This window comes from Grampus griseus, assembly GCF_964374135.1.
Source record: "Grampus griseus genome assembly, chromosome: 4".
NCBI lineage: Eukaryota > Metazoa > Chordata > Mammalia > Artiodactyla > Delphinidae > Grampus > Grampus griseus.
Window position 1 is genome coordinate 23,443,272 of NC_138997.1, and position 14,775 is coordinate 23,458,046.

Genomic DNA, 14,775 nt, shown 5'->3' on the forward strand with positions numbered 1-14,775 from the left:
GGTAGTATAGTCATTTTCACAATGTTGATTCTTCCAATCCAAGAACATGATCTATCTCTCCATCTGTTTGTATCATCTTTAATTTCTTTCATTAGTGTCTTATAGTTTTCTGCATATAGGTCTTTTGTCTCCATAGGTAGGTTTATTCCTAGGTATTTTATTCTTTTTCTTGCAATGGTAAATGGGAGTGTTTCCATAATTTCTCTTTCAGATTTTTCATCATTAGTGTATAGGAATGCAAGAGATTTCTGTGCATTAATTTTGTATCCTGCAACTTTACCAAATTCATTGATTAGCTCTAGTAGTTTTCTGGTAGCATCTTTAGAATTCTCTATGTGTAGTATCATGTCATCTGCAAACAGTGACAGTTTTACTTCTTCTCTTCCAATTTGGATTCCTTTTATCTCCTTTTCTTCTCTGATTGCTGTGGCTAAAACTTCCAAAACTATGTTAAATAATAATGGTAAGGGTAAGCATCCTTGTCTTGTTGCTGATTGTAGAGGAAATGGTTTCACTTTTTCACCATTGAGAACAATGTTGGCTGTGGGTTTGTCATATATGGCCTTCAGTATGTTGAGGTAAGTTCTTTCTATGCCTACTTTCTGGAGGGTTTTTATCATAAACGGGTGTTGAATTTTGTTGAAAGCTTTCTCTGCATCTATTGAGATGATCATATGGTTTTTATCCTTCAGTTTGTTAATATGGTGTATCACATTGATTGATTTGCATATATTGAAGAATCCTTGCATTCCTGGGATAAACCCCACTTGATCATAGTGTATGATCCTTTTATGTGCTGTTGGATTCTGTTTGCTAGTATTTTGTTGAGGATTTTTGCATCTATGTTCATCAGTGATATTGGCCTGTAGTTTTCTTTCTTTGTGACATCTTTGTCTGGTTTTGGTATCAGGGTGATGGTGGCTTTGTAGAATGAGTTTGAGAGTGTTCCTCCCTCTGCTATATTTTGGAAGAGTTTCAGAAGGATAGGTGTTAGCTCTTCTCTAAATGTTTGATAGAATTTGCCTGTGAAGCCGTCTGGTCCTGGGCTTTTGTTTGTTAGAAGCTTTTTAATCACAGTTTCAGTTTCAGTCTTGGGAGGTTGTGATTTTCTAAGAATTTGTCCTTTTCTTCCAGGTTGTCCACTTTATTGGCATACAGTTGCTTGTAGTAATCTCTGATGATTCTTTGTATTCCTGCAGGGTCAGTTGTTACTTCTCCTTTTCAGTTTCTAATTCTGTTGATTTGAGTCTTCTGCCTTTTTTCCTGATGAGTCTGGCTAATGGTTTATCAACTTTTATCTTATCAAAGAGCCAACTTTTAATTTTATTGATCTTTGCTATCATTTCCTTCATTTCTTTTTCATTTATTTCTGATCTGATCGTTATGATTTCTTTCCTTCTGCTAACCTTGGGGTTTTTTGTTCTTCTTTCTCTAATTGCTTTAGATGTAAGATTAGGTTGTTTATTTGAGATGTTTCTTGTTTCTTAAGATAGGATTGTATTGCTATAAACGTCCCTCTTAGAACTGCTTTTGCTGCATCCCATAGGTTTTGGGTCATTGAGTTTTCATTATCATTTGTTTCTAGGTATTTTTTGTATTCCTCTTTGATTTCTTCAGTGATCTCTTGGTTAACAGAAGTTTTCCTGTAATTGATATCTAGTCTCATCTCGTTGTGGTCAGGAAAGATACTTGATATGATTTCAACTTTCCTAAGTTTACCAAGGCTTGATATGTGACCCAAGATATGATCTATCCTGGAGAATGTTCCATGAGCACTTGAGAAGAAAATGTATTCTTGTTTTTTTGGATGGAATATCTTATAAATATCTAAATCCATCTTGTTTAATGTGTCATTTAAAGCTTGTGTTTCCTTATTTATTTTCATTTTGGATGATCTGTCCATTGGTGAAAGTGGGGTGTTAAAGTCCCCTACTATGCTTGTGTTACTGTCGATTTCCCCTTTTAGGGCTGTTAGCATTTGTCTTATGTATTGAGGTGCTCATATGTTGGGTGTATAAATATTTACAAATATTAAAAAAAAATAAAAGGAGGTATATTTCAGTTAAACATCAGTAGGGGATTTAATTAAAAATCTGGTCCCTCTGAAAGCACAGGAAGGTCTGTCAAGGGTGAGCTTGCAGTCCCACATGGTGGCAGTCCACTGGAGCTGCCCCTTGGGACAGGTAGGCTTTCTTGACTTAGCCAAGCCTTCCACCTGATGCTTGCCGCTGTCAGCTTAGACGGAGTTCTCCTCTGATAAAACCTCAAAACCTCAGCATCTCACAGCAACATCGCTTCATTTCCTGCTCACAGTCCTGTTTGTCTGTGTTGATTCCAGCTTCCAGGATCCATACTGAAGGAGCAGCCCCCATTTGGAATTCTTGTTGCAGAGGGAGAAGAAAAATGGCCAAATCGGGCAATAGCTTTTAATGCTTTGCCTCAGACGTGGCATGTGCCATTTTGGCTCACATTCTATTGGCAAATCACAGGCCAAGCTGACAGCAACGGGGCAGAGAAGTACGTTTCCTCCAAAGGAAAATCCTGTAAGTTGTATGGCAATGGTGAGGATATAGAAAACACTTACATGGAGGGCAGTGAATGGTTCAGAACAATAATACAATCAACCACATTCATTTATACTCTCTTTCTTGCTCCTGTCTGCATTTAAGTTTGCAAAACCAATTTAGATAGTTAGGAGACCTCTTCAAGGTCTTCTAGAGATGAGATTTAACCAGGTCCCTGTTTCCTTTCTTTACAATTTTAATGTAATGTGCTGTTTAGGAAGTATGCTCAGTCACGCCCTAGAAGTCAGAAACTCTGATCACTACGTGGTTAGTAGGCAGTAAACAATGGCTCCAGGTTGCTCTAATCCCATTGTGTTATCCCCCTGGAATCAGGTATTATGCATCATCTTTCCATTAAGGATTAACAGGTCCATTGTGTTCTACATCCATATAACTGTCCGATAAATGATTAGTGAGCTCCTACCAAGTGCTGGAGATACAACCTTCTGTAATTCAAGTTCCCCTCCAGGAACTTACAGCCTACCTGGGGGACAAACAAGGAGGCAAGTGCATCATGGAGTGCCCAGGATATATAATCGTGAGCAAGGGGCACTCTGGGAGCACATAAGAGAGGCCCACTCAAACATAGTGTTCTGGAAAGGCTTTCCAGAGCAAGCAAGGAAACCTAGAGAATGAATAACCAGGTCAAGGGAGAAGATGGCACATTCCAGGCAGAGAAAATAGCATAAGTAATGGTCTGGAGTTGAGAGGCAGCACTGTAGTAGTTTGCACAACTGTTTGAAATTCCAAGGACACACACACAAACTTGCACATTTTCACTTTTCAATGTCTAGGACGTCAGTCCACTCTGCCCTTTACCTATGTAAACATGAATTTGACCCTGGTTCTCTACATGAAGAAATACTGGGGGAAGCATATCAACAAAAGATAAAGAACACATCTATAGTAATTTCTTGTATGTATATTTTATTGAGATGTAACACACAAATTTTAAGGGTGCAATGTGATGGATACACATGCACACACACATATACATACATACACACGTGTGTGAGTGTGAGGGTGAGTGTGTGTGTGTGTGTGTGTGTGTGTGTGTGTGTGTGTGTGTGTAACCACCAGTCAGATCAAGATATAGAACATTTTCAACACTCCCATTATTTTCTTTCTTGCTCATTCCGGTCAATACCTATCCTGCATTGAGGTAACCACGACCCTGTCTTCTAACACTGTTGATTGTCTTATCTGTTCCTGAACTTCGTAAAAATTGAATGACACATTAGAACTCTTTTGTGTCTGGATTCTTCCCTCTTTAACATAAAGTCTGAGAGATTCACTCAGGTTGATTTTGCATGGAAGAGTAGATGTTTCATTTATAGTACGGTGGTTGTCCAACTGATTCAGTCTATTGAAAAGACCGTCTCTTCCCAAGGTATGGTTTCTTCATCGAGGGTAGTATGTGTATTTGTCCTCTGACTGCTTTTAAGATTTTCTCTTTGTCTTAGATTTTCAGGAGTTTGATTATGAAATGTCTGTGTGTAATTTTCTTTGGGATCTGAGCTTCTTAAAGGTATGAGTTGGTATTTTTAGCAGTTTTGGAAAATCTTGACCATTACCTTTCAAATATTGGCTCTCTCTTCCTTCTGAGATTTTGATCATGCATACATTAGACTTTTTAACTAATACTCACACATATGGGTTTTTTTAAACGCATACCTTCTTTTCTTACTGTGCTTCAGTTTGAATTCTATCTAATGACCTTTAATAATCCTTCATCTACGATGTCTAGTCTGCTGTTAAATTTAGTCCTAGATATAGTCCTATCTCATGAGTTCTTTGATGCTACTTTCACATTTTAAATTCAGAATGCACACAATTCTTTTTTATAGGTTCCAATTCATGGCTGAAATTCTACTTATTTTCATTTGTTCTGTGTACCTTTTTCTCTGAGTCCTTGAACATAATAATCATAGTTATTCTAACGTCCTTGTTTGTTGACTGCAGTATCTGGACATCTGTAGTTCAACTTTTATTTTATTTATTTATGTTCATTATGATAAAATATGCATAACATAAAAGTTATCACTTTAGTAATTTTTAAGTCTACATTTGAATGGCATAAGTAGGTGCATTCACATTGTTACAATCATCAGCTCTTATTTTCTAAATATTATTTGCCACATTTTCCTGTCTCTTTTCATGCCTAATAATTTTTATTCTTTTGGGCAGGACATTGACCTTAACTTTTAAGCTTCCCATCCATGCAGCTTCCATGGAGATGTCTCGAGGAAGAGATTCATCATGGTTTGTTGCAAGCCCCTTCCCTCTGGTAGGATTTTGTTCTGTTTTTCCAATTTAGCTCCCCAGACTCCTGTGCCATTCTAGAACTCAGCAAGTGTCCTGTGGGAGAAAACAAGCCTTGTAGTGGGGCTCCTCTTGCTCTTAGTCTGTTACGCCAACCTGATTAACCGCCAAATGCTCTGATAGTTTTTTCTCCCCCTTCCACAGCCTAATGTCCCCATGGGAGAAATCAACAAATAGGTAAATTCCCTCAGTGAAAAAAAGATTCCTTCTATGTGACGATGTGACCTCTTATTACCTCTCATATCTGCACCTGATTATGATACCTCTAACAGAATCTTCCTGATGATATTCCCACATTTTCCCCAATATGCCAAATTTGAAGGAGTAGTTGTTTCAAGTGTCAAGGAGCAAATAGCTCATTGACACTTGAAGGATCACTTTTAGTGACAGACTTCCGATTTCTTAAAAACTAACCCAGAAACAGGTGGTATTTTATAAAATTCTGGGATTATAGATCCCAATATCTCTTCCATTTTCCCTTTCTTGGCCTCACTCTTAGGGTCAGAGGACAGAAACTGAGTGGTTTGCTGTAGCAGCAAATATAGGTGAGCTTCTCTAGGCCCTGAGAGCCAGCTGAACCCAAAACAATAGATGTATTTTCAGGTTATAATACCATGGGATGCCTACTACATTGTTACTCCATTGGCTCTGTTATTCTTGCTTCTGACCAGTCCATGATATTAATGAAAAGTTATTGAATACTAACCAATTATCAGGCTAATTACTGTACTAATTACTTCTTGTGGGTAATGTATTAACCCTCATCATGATTCTGTGCAGTAAGTACCGTTCCCTTAGCATGTGGTGGAGCCAGGATTTGAATCCAGGCAGTCTCTCACCAGGTCCCAGGTTTATATTCAATACTACACTCCATCCTGCTATGCCTGATCACATAGTGAAAATCAGTTAGCACGGTCTGGAGGGGCAGGGACAGGGCAAACACTAAGATAAGGACATTGTTTCTTAGTTGCACACAGGAGTAGGTGAAGAGCCTTTGTGTAGAGACCACTCTGTGCTCTGAGACAGGTGCATACTGTTCAGAGGAGTAAACTTGACTCATTATGGCTGGGGAGTAGAGTGTGAGCAGTGAGGATGGTGGCAAGAGATATGGCCAAAGACTGTGGTTGGTGAGACCATAAACTATGTTAGGGTTTGGGGTTTTATCTTGTGGACAACTGGTAAACCATTGAGAGCTGTGCAGCAGTGTGATGCCATACTGTCCACAGGATGGAGAACAGATCTTTGGGAGGTAATACTGCTGTCAAGGAGAACAGGAAGAAGGTCTTAGCAGGCAATGATGTGAGAGTAAAGCCAGCTGATTGAATAAGGTAGCTGTTATGGAGTAAGTTGAACTGATTCAACAACTGTTTAGAACTTCAGGTTGAACGGTCTTGTGTTGAATTGGATAAGGGGGATGAGAGAGGCAGGCTAAAGGTTGCTTCCAGCCTTTTCAGCTTACATGATTGGGTAAAGCATGGTCCTATTTACGGGGATGGGAAATGCTGGAGGCAAACCAGGTTCATGAGGGAAGATCATGAGTTTCATTTGGGAATACTGAATCTGAGATTTCTCTGGAAGATCTTAGTGGAGAGGTCAAGTAGGAAGATGGATGACTGAATCTGGCACTCGGAAGAGGAATCTGGACTGGAGATAGAGGTGCCTCTATTGTCAGCTTGTAAACAGGGAGAATGGAGGTAATGATGGACAGAAGACAAGGGAAAGTTTATAATGTCTTCAGGCTGGATGGACAGTTCCCAGAATGTCTCTAAGCCTCGCCTTGGTAACTAGAGACATGGATGGGATCTTGGCCATATTGTCTCAACTAAGTTCTGCGTTCCTTTAGCATCCAGCTGGAGCCTTATAAAAGATACCATTAGTCCAGAATTCAGAGGTGGGCTCACAGTAGACATATATTTTATTATGTGATGATTAATTTTGACCATGGCTGATGAGCTCATACATGGACAAGTGATACCACTTGAGCCCATCTGATTCCCCACCGGAGAATATTTTCTTGAAAAACACAGAAGACTGGAAGTTAGAAATTAAGCTCTATTAGCGATGGAATTCTCGGGTGAATAGCGACCAGAATTTCCTGAGCTCCACTGAACCGCATGTGTTCCCACCCTTTGTGATGTCTGGAGTCTGTGAGGTAGCCCAAAGTCCTTCCAAGAAATTCTCTCATTCTATGAAGCTATTTTGAAGCGGGTTTGGGATACTTGTAACCAAAAGAGTCTTAATTAGGACAGGCTTGATGTGTCTAATTAGGGAATCATTAACAGAATAAAGCAAAGGCTGATGCTGAGCTGAGCTGTCCGGGGACCAAGACAGGCAGCTTTGCAAGTCTCCATGATGGGTGGGAAGACAGCAGTGATCGCACTCCTGGAAGGTCTTACAGATTGCTGGGCTGCAGGGGACTAAAGGGCCCTTTTGTGCATGGCTGATCATGTGGGGATGTTTAGCACAATCCAAATATGCCCCTTAGTCCTGCCATGACACTCCCATAAGTGAGATGTGAGCCTGCACTGTCTCTTCCAGATTCCAGACAAACTCTGCTGACTTTTTATTTTTATTTTTTTTTTTACTATCTGTCTAGTGCAGAAGGGATTCAGTTACCCTTTAGTCTTAAAAATATGCCAAAGGATGGCATTGGCCTTCTGTGGCTTGGAGCAAGCTTGTATTGCACAGATCTGTTTCTCATTTATGTGGTACAGCCAAATCGCCAGGGTTGGGTTTTTTTTTTTCCCTCATAGAATGTGGCCGTACAGAAGGCCAACATCTTTTTCTATTTGGGTTTTCTACTCAGATCCTGGACAGAGTAGGGAAAAAGAAGAAATTACTGGAAAATTTTGATGTCTATCTTTACAGGACCAAAAAAACCCCTCAGAATAAAAACTGAGGGAAGAAGCCATTTTTAAATACTCTGTTAAGTTTCATATTTCTATTTATAATATAAATAAAATTATTATAGACTAAAAAATACTCTGTTAATTTCTGTTACTAGCCTCATGTCTTATCAGTGTGTATGATTTAACCAATGAGTCATATGGGAATACTTCTTATGCACTGCCTTCAATATGAAAACTGTAACTGGCACTAATGGAGTTTAAAAGAACGTTCAAGAAAATGTTATGTTGTAAGAAAGAAAACAAGGTTTCAGTCGTGTAATACTTCAATAGCTTCAATAGCGATTTAGGGATTTAGCTGTTTAAATCTGGTAGATTATAATAATTCTGCAAAATGCCATAGCTAGTAAAAAATTAGAACCCAGAAATAACCTAAAACGTGTTCCTTAAAAAGATATGAGACTTTTAAAAAAATGATACAAATGAACTTATTTACAGAACAGAATTAGACTCACAGACATAGATAACAAACTTATGGTTACTAAACGGGAAAGGGGGTGGGGGAGGGATAAATTAGGAATTTGGGATTAACAGATACACATTACTATATATAAAAGAGATAAACAACAAGGACCTACTGTATAGCACAGAGAACTATATTCAATATCTTGTAATAACCTATAATGGAAAAGAAACTGAAAAAGAATACATTTATATATATATGTGTATATATATATATATATATATGTATGTATGTATAACTGAATCACTTTGCTGTACACCTGAAACATTGTAAATCAACTATATGTCAACAACAACAAAAAGACACAAGCCTACCAATGAGACACCTAATTGACACCATTACTTGTATGGGGAGACGTTAAAGTACAAAATAAATGTCTCATTTTGATAATATGTATCATTCAGTAAAGAAAAATAACTGGCTCTATATAGAGTCTTTGCCTTGGGTGAGCAGGGTTAAGATACCTAGGGTATATCCCTCATGGTATTTTGAGTAGAGAGACTCAAACACAGAACGTGTTTTAAGCTGGTTCTTTCTAGCCAGGCTCAGAAGAGACTATATTTAGTACCTTTTTTCTGGATCTACAGAGCTACTCCTTTTGTTTTTATTTTTTTCATTTTTGTTTTTTACATTTTTCTTTACTGAATGATACATTAGCCAGCATTGATTTATTTTGCTTGAAATCATATAACTCTAACAGAATAGAAGAAGGCACACACCATCAGAGAGAAGTAGCCTGAAATTCGGAATCTGAGGCAATGCCACACCTGGGACCCAGGATGCACAGATTCAGCCTGGATCTTCTAATCGAGGCATCAGTAGCTTCGTGGCATCTGTATCTTCATGCTGGGAGAAGGCCAAGGACCCAGCCTGAGAAGCCCCTCTCTCTGTGGATGTTGGGCTTCAGCTGTTGTTACTTAATCTTGGGGAAAAGCCAGAGTGGCTATTTGTAGGTAGTGGGAGGCCAGCAGTGCCTGGAGAGCATGGCTTGAGAGCAAGAGCAAGTTGGCTGGACCTTGTAACACATCCTTCAACTTCACCAAGTGATGCTTCTACTGCAAGGACCTGGTACACATACATTGCTCTGAAGAAATGCCTCTCGATTTTTTTAGCTCATGCTACCCATCCCTTCCATCGTTTCTCAGTTTTTAAAAATATTTATTTATTTATTTATTTATGGCTGCATTGGGTCTTCGTTGCTGTGTGCGGGCTTTCTCTAGTTGCAGCGAGCAGGGACTACCCTTTGTTGCAGTGCACAGGCTTCTCATTGCGGTGGCTTCTCTTGTTGTGGAGCACAGGCTCTAGCGCGTGGGCTTCAGTAGTTGTGGCACACGGTCTCAGTAGTTGTGGCTCACGGGCTCTAGAGCACAGGCTCAGTAGTTGTGACACATGGGCTTAGTTGCTCTGTGGCATGTGGGATCTTCCCGGACCAGGGCTCCAACCCGTGTTCCCAGCATTGGCAGGCGGATACTTAACCACTGCGCCACCAAGGAAGTCCCTCTTTTCTTAGTTTTAATCAACCCAGAAGACTGATTGATTTTTACTTTCTGTAATTCGTATTAAGAAACAAAGGGCACATGAATATATTTTATTAAAAACGACACAGCCCCCTGATAGCCTAATACATTCTCCTAGGAGAGAGAGGGTATGAATATAGTACAGGTCTTTGACAGTGTAAACTCAAGCAGTATAGCCAGGAAATGTAATTTATACATTTAGAAAGTATTTCACAAGGTGCTACCCTTACTCTGATCATTGCAAAAAAGATGTTCAGAAATTCTGTTCTCCCCACTTATCTTTCTTCTACAAAATCTACCCAACCTTATTTATCTTATACAGAGAAGAAAAAGAGAACTTTGTATTTACCCTGGGAATGCAAAAACCATTAAAACAAATTAAGCCCTCAGCAAACACTTTCCAAATATAACCTTCAGCTGATAACTGGTGAACAGATACCTTGTGTAAAAGTTGAGGGTTTTGCTGATGTAGGAACCATATGTTTATATGTGTTTACCAAACAGAGCTCCTCAGAACCTGATAACTCTCTATTTTTTCCTTTTTTCCAAGTGGCATAACCTTGCACCAGTGGACATGCGCTATTAGCTCACACATAGCGTTTTGGGTTATTCTTGGTTCCTTCTTTGGCGGAAGGCCCTTCAAAGAATGCTTGGGTGGCTGGTCTATACACAGACCTCCCGCCAAGGAGTTCCCAGCTCACCACATGCTCCCTTGGACAGCACTACTGTAGTGTTTACGTGACCATTTCTTAGAATTATCTGGTAATTGGATACTAAGTATTGAAAACCATTCTGTTTTGAACATTTTGTAAACCAGAAATTTCATGTCTAAGACTTTATCTTAATGCTGGAAGAGATCAGAGAATTAGCTCCAGGGATAATAGAAAAAAAATTGAAAACAACCTAAATAGCCAGTAATAGGGAAATGCTTAAACAAAATATAATGAAATATTGTGATCAGTAAAAATCATGTGTAGAGGGATATTTACAGACATGGAAAGATATTCACAATATACTGTTAAAAAATACGAGTTGCGAAATAGTATATTACCAGATTAGTATGTTGTAAAAAATACAAATTGCAAATAATTGTCCTGTGTGACCACTTTGTGGAAAATTACCTACTTTTGTGTGTTGCTGGGAGCCTGTTTGTAAATGTATAGAAACAAAACTGAAAAGAATATACCCTCAAGTAAAGAGATTTTCCCCCTCCTTTTGCTTATTAAATATTCTACCGTGAGAATACATTGCTGTTTGCTACTAAAAATCAGTTATTTTACTTAAAGAATGAGTAGAAAAATTGCAAAACAAATATACATTTCCTGACTTTGGAAGATCCCTCTTTTCTAAAAGGAAAATAAAACTGGTAAATTTGTTCTCTGTTTTGATCACTAGAGGTCACCAAAGTCATAAAGATTAGTAGTCTTTTTTTTTTTTTTTTTCAGTTTTCATTTTGAGTCGCAGAGGGATGTTTCTGGCCTCTGCTGTTAGGCAGTTTTGAAGCATTTACTGGAAGACCTCTTGCTACTTAGACTTAAGGAGAGTAAACTGTTTGGACTAGTTTTTTTCTAACATTAAATATACCCTGAAACAGACAGCCATCTATCTATGGGACTATTCAAAACAGATGGGTGTTTCTAGAGAATGTGATTTATTTCCTCCTCTGATACGAAAGGGCCTCTTGGCTGATAACCTGCTGAATGTGAGTTCTGAGCCACGTTGTTGAGACAGAACCACAGAACGCCCAGCAGCAGGCATACACCGTTTCAGATGAAACACCATGGACCATTTCAAGGAAAAAACGTTGCGCCTTTACTGGTAACATGTGTGGTGTAGGAGGGCTTCAATGAAGCAGAACATTCAAGAACACCCATGGCATCTTTTGAATAACAGACCACACTACCTTTTCACATGGTAATGATCCTGCATTTTTTGAATTCAACCTAAACCCAAATCCCCAGACCCTAAAATTACAGAGAGGCAGGGAAGGTTCAAAAACTACATTGGAATCCTGCAAACACTCAAGGAAACTGTCTCACTCCGATGGCTTCACTGAGCAGAGAAAGGAAGATGTACAAACGAATTTTAATGTTCTCAGCACGCTTCCATTTGAGGAAGGCAGAATTCATATTAAAAGATGAGGTTTCTGTAATTAAACAAGATGCAGCATGTGGAAGGTATATGCTTGTCAGGAGTTGTATATGGTAGACAAGGATGCAATCGGTGAGAAGACTCCCATATTTTCAGTGTTTCAATTACCAAGAGAGAAATGAGTTACCTGGTCACGCAGATGAATTGGTGTCTGAATCGGTCTCCCGGAAAAACTAAGCAAACCATTCTTTTCCATAAGAACTCCCAGCGCTTACATACCTGACAAATCCAAGGACAGGTCTTTGGTACAAGCCATAAACTAAGAGACTTCAAGCCAATATCAACGTGACACATTTTGCAGGCAGGCTTATTCCTTATTCCGTGGACCTCATTTGACTTTGATCTTGGTTAACTTTGAAGTAGCCAAGGTTCCCACTTTCCATAATTTTTTTTTTTAAGTTAAATCAGACAGGCGGGCAAAGGAAATCTAAACCTTAAAAGAAGTGAAAACAACGAGACACATTCAGTTATATATTTTCACTACTTTGTTTAAAGTAGCACATTGCTGTACTTAAAACACTTCACATCATTGAGTTATTTATTAAGTTGTAAATAAAAGTCACATTTTCCACTGTATCTTAGGAGACACATTTAAAAACATGTTGCTGGGAACCTGTTGTATGATTCGTGGGAGAGGTTTAGTTAAATGCAAAACTACAGGCTGTAGTCCATGATGCCCTAGAAAATATTACCATGACAGAGCTGTTAATTTATAGGAAATATTTATATAGAAATTCTAATATTGGAGATCTTATATCTGTGAGCTGGTCTTTTATGGAATTTCACAGAGCATGTATTCTAAAGTCTACTAGAAACTCAGGTTTGCATTTGTATTTATCAAGTGATCCAGACACATGCCTCAAAACACTCATTAATTTTATTTCACTCTTACTATGCTTCAGATATATGGGACTCTTTTTCTTATTATCACAAAGGCAATTATATTTGATAATGAGCTATACACAATCACACACATATACACGCATTTGTGTGTGTGTGTGTGTGTGTGTGAGTGTGTGTAAACCATATTTGTATAAACAATCATTTGGCACAAAATCAGTTATGTGTTGTTTATAAAATTTGTCTTAGAGAGTATTAAGAGAGAAAATTTCTTTTTGAGAGATTTTAAAATTCAGCCCACCCAGCTACTATTTATTATCTCTTCTGGGATACCTCACTCATCTAGTCATCCTTCTTTGTCTAAATCACAAAGTGGAACTTTGGTCTATCAAAGAAAACAGAAAATTTATGTTATACCAGGTCATTAGCCGAGTGTCCTGAGGACATTTCATGTTACTGTTACAGTTCTACTCCAGCAAGTAGCAAAAAGTCTGAGTCACCTTTTGGCCATCTAGAAGAGCTAAATTCTCTTTTGGGTAAGTCAGATCTTGCCAAAGTGCAAATCTGACCCTTATTGTTCATATAATCTGAACAGTGATACACATAATAACTTGGTACAATTGAGTTACCCCTGGGCTTGAGAAACATTTTGAAGTGTAATGAAAACTTCATATATCTAGAAGCAAGAGGTCTCATTCCTGGACATAAGAAGGAAAGCCAGGAAGGAATTAATTTACTTGTCTATAAATCAGAAGTTTAGGGAAGAAACGTCAAAGAAGAGAATTTAGAGATATAATGGTGATGTGGATAAAGATGTATAAGTCTCTCTACTCATTCTCCTAGAGAAAAGTTGTTTATGGAATAAGCTATATAGTAGATGCTAATACCTCCATGACTTTGACTGTGTTCTTTGGGATGAAGCTGGGGACCACCTTAGTAGGCTGAGATGTCAGAAACAGCACAGGGGCAGGCACCAGAGTTTGGATCTCAATACTCTCAGTTTGAATCCTAAAGCTGTGTGGTGCTACATAAGTATTTAACCTCTTTGAACCTCAATTTCTTCATCTCCAAAATGGGACTAACACATGCCTTGAAGGACTGCTGTGAAGATTAAGCGAGAGTCTAAATGTAAAACACCAACATAACGCCTAGCTTGTGATAAATGTTTAAGAAAAGGAAAATGTTTGTTTCCTTCCACCAAAAGTTGTTGTAGGGTTAAGTGACTTAATATTTATAAAAGTGATTTGTAAACTACAAAGTGCTAATCACACACCAGTCTTTATAAATGTTACTTTAAACCTGTATTTAATACGCGCTTAGTTCTTTTGGGAAGCTTCAGGCAACACATATATGGCCTAGAACTGACATAGGAATTCCAAAGCCAAATTTTAGAGAGTATTCATTTCCTCCCAAGAAAAAGCATATAATGATATCACAAAGAACTAACTTTATTACTTGGAATGACTACTATTTCTTGTCTTCTGAATGCCAAAATGCTCCAAGAGTAGGTAAGAAAATACATAGGGTAGGAGTGGAGAGGGCAAGAGAAAGACAAGAAGGAAAACAAGGGCAGTGGAACATTCTACCATGGGATGATTGAATATGGCTTGTAATCCTAATTACTTTAGGGAATGGAAAACCATTTAAAAATGTAGTTTATTTTGAAAGACACATTTATTTGACACTTACAAGTAGATAGATATCACAAAATAGGTCTGGGAAACGCTGATTGGGCGTTTCTCTTGTTGGGCTCAAGAGAGACTTCCTAGGAACAGGAGGTTATTCTGCAAGTTCCCGTGTGTGTGTGTGTGTGTGTAGGAAAAGCTTAAGTTGTGCAAGGCAAGTCATGAGTGCTTCCTGGCAAAAGCTGATGCCACTTGAGAGTTAGACCCTGAGAATGTAGTGCCCTGGGAGAAACACTGTATACCCCTCAATGGGGGCACTAAAAATAGAAACTGAATGTTTAAGTCACTAGAGCACAGAGTATATACAGGCCTCTCCTGTGAGCAGGA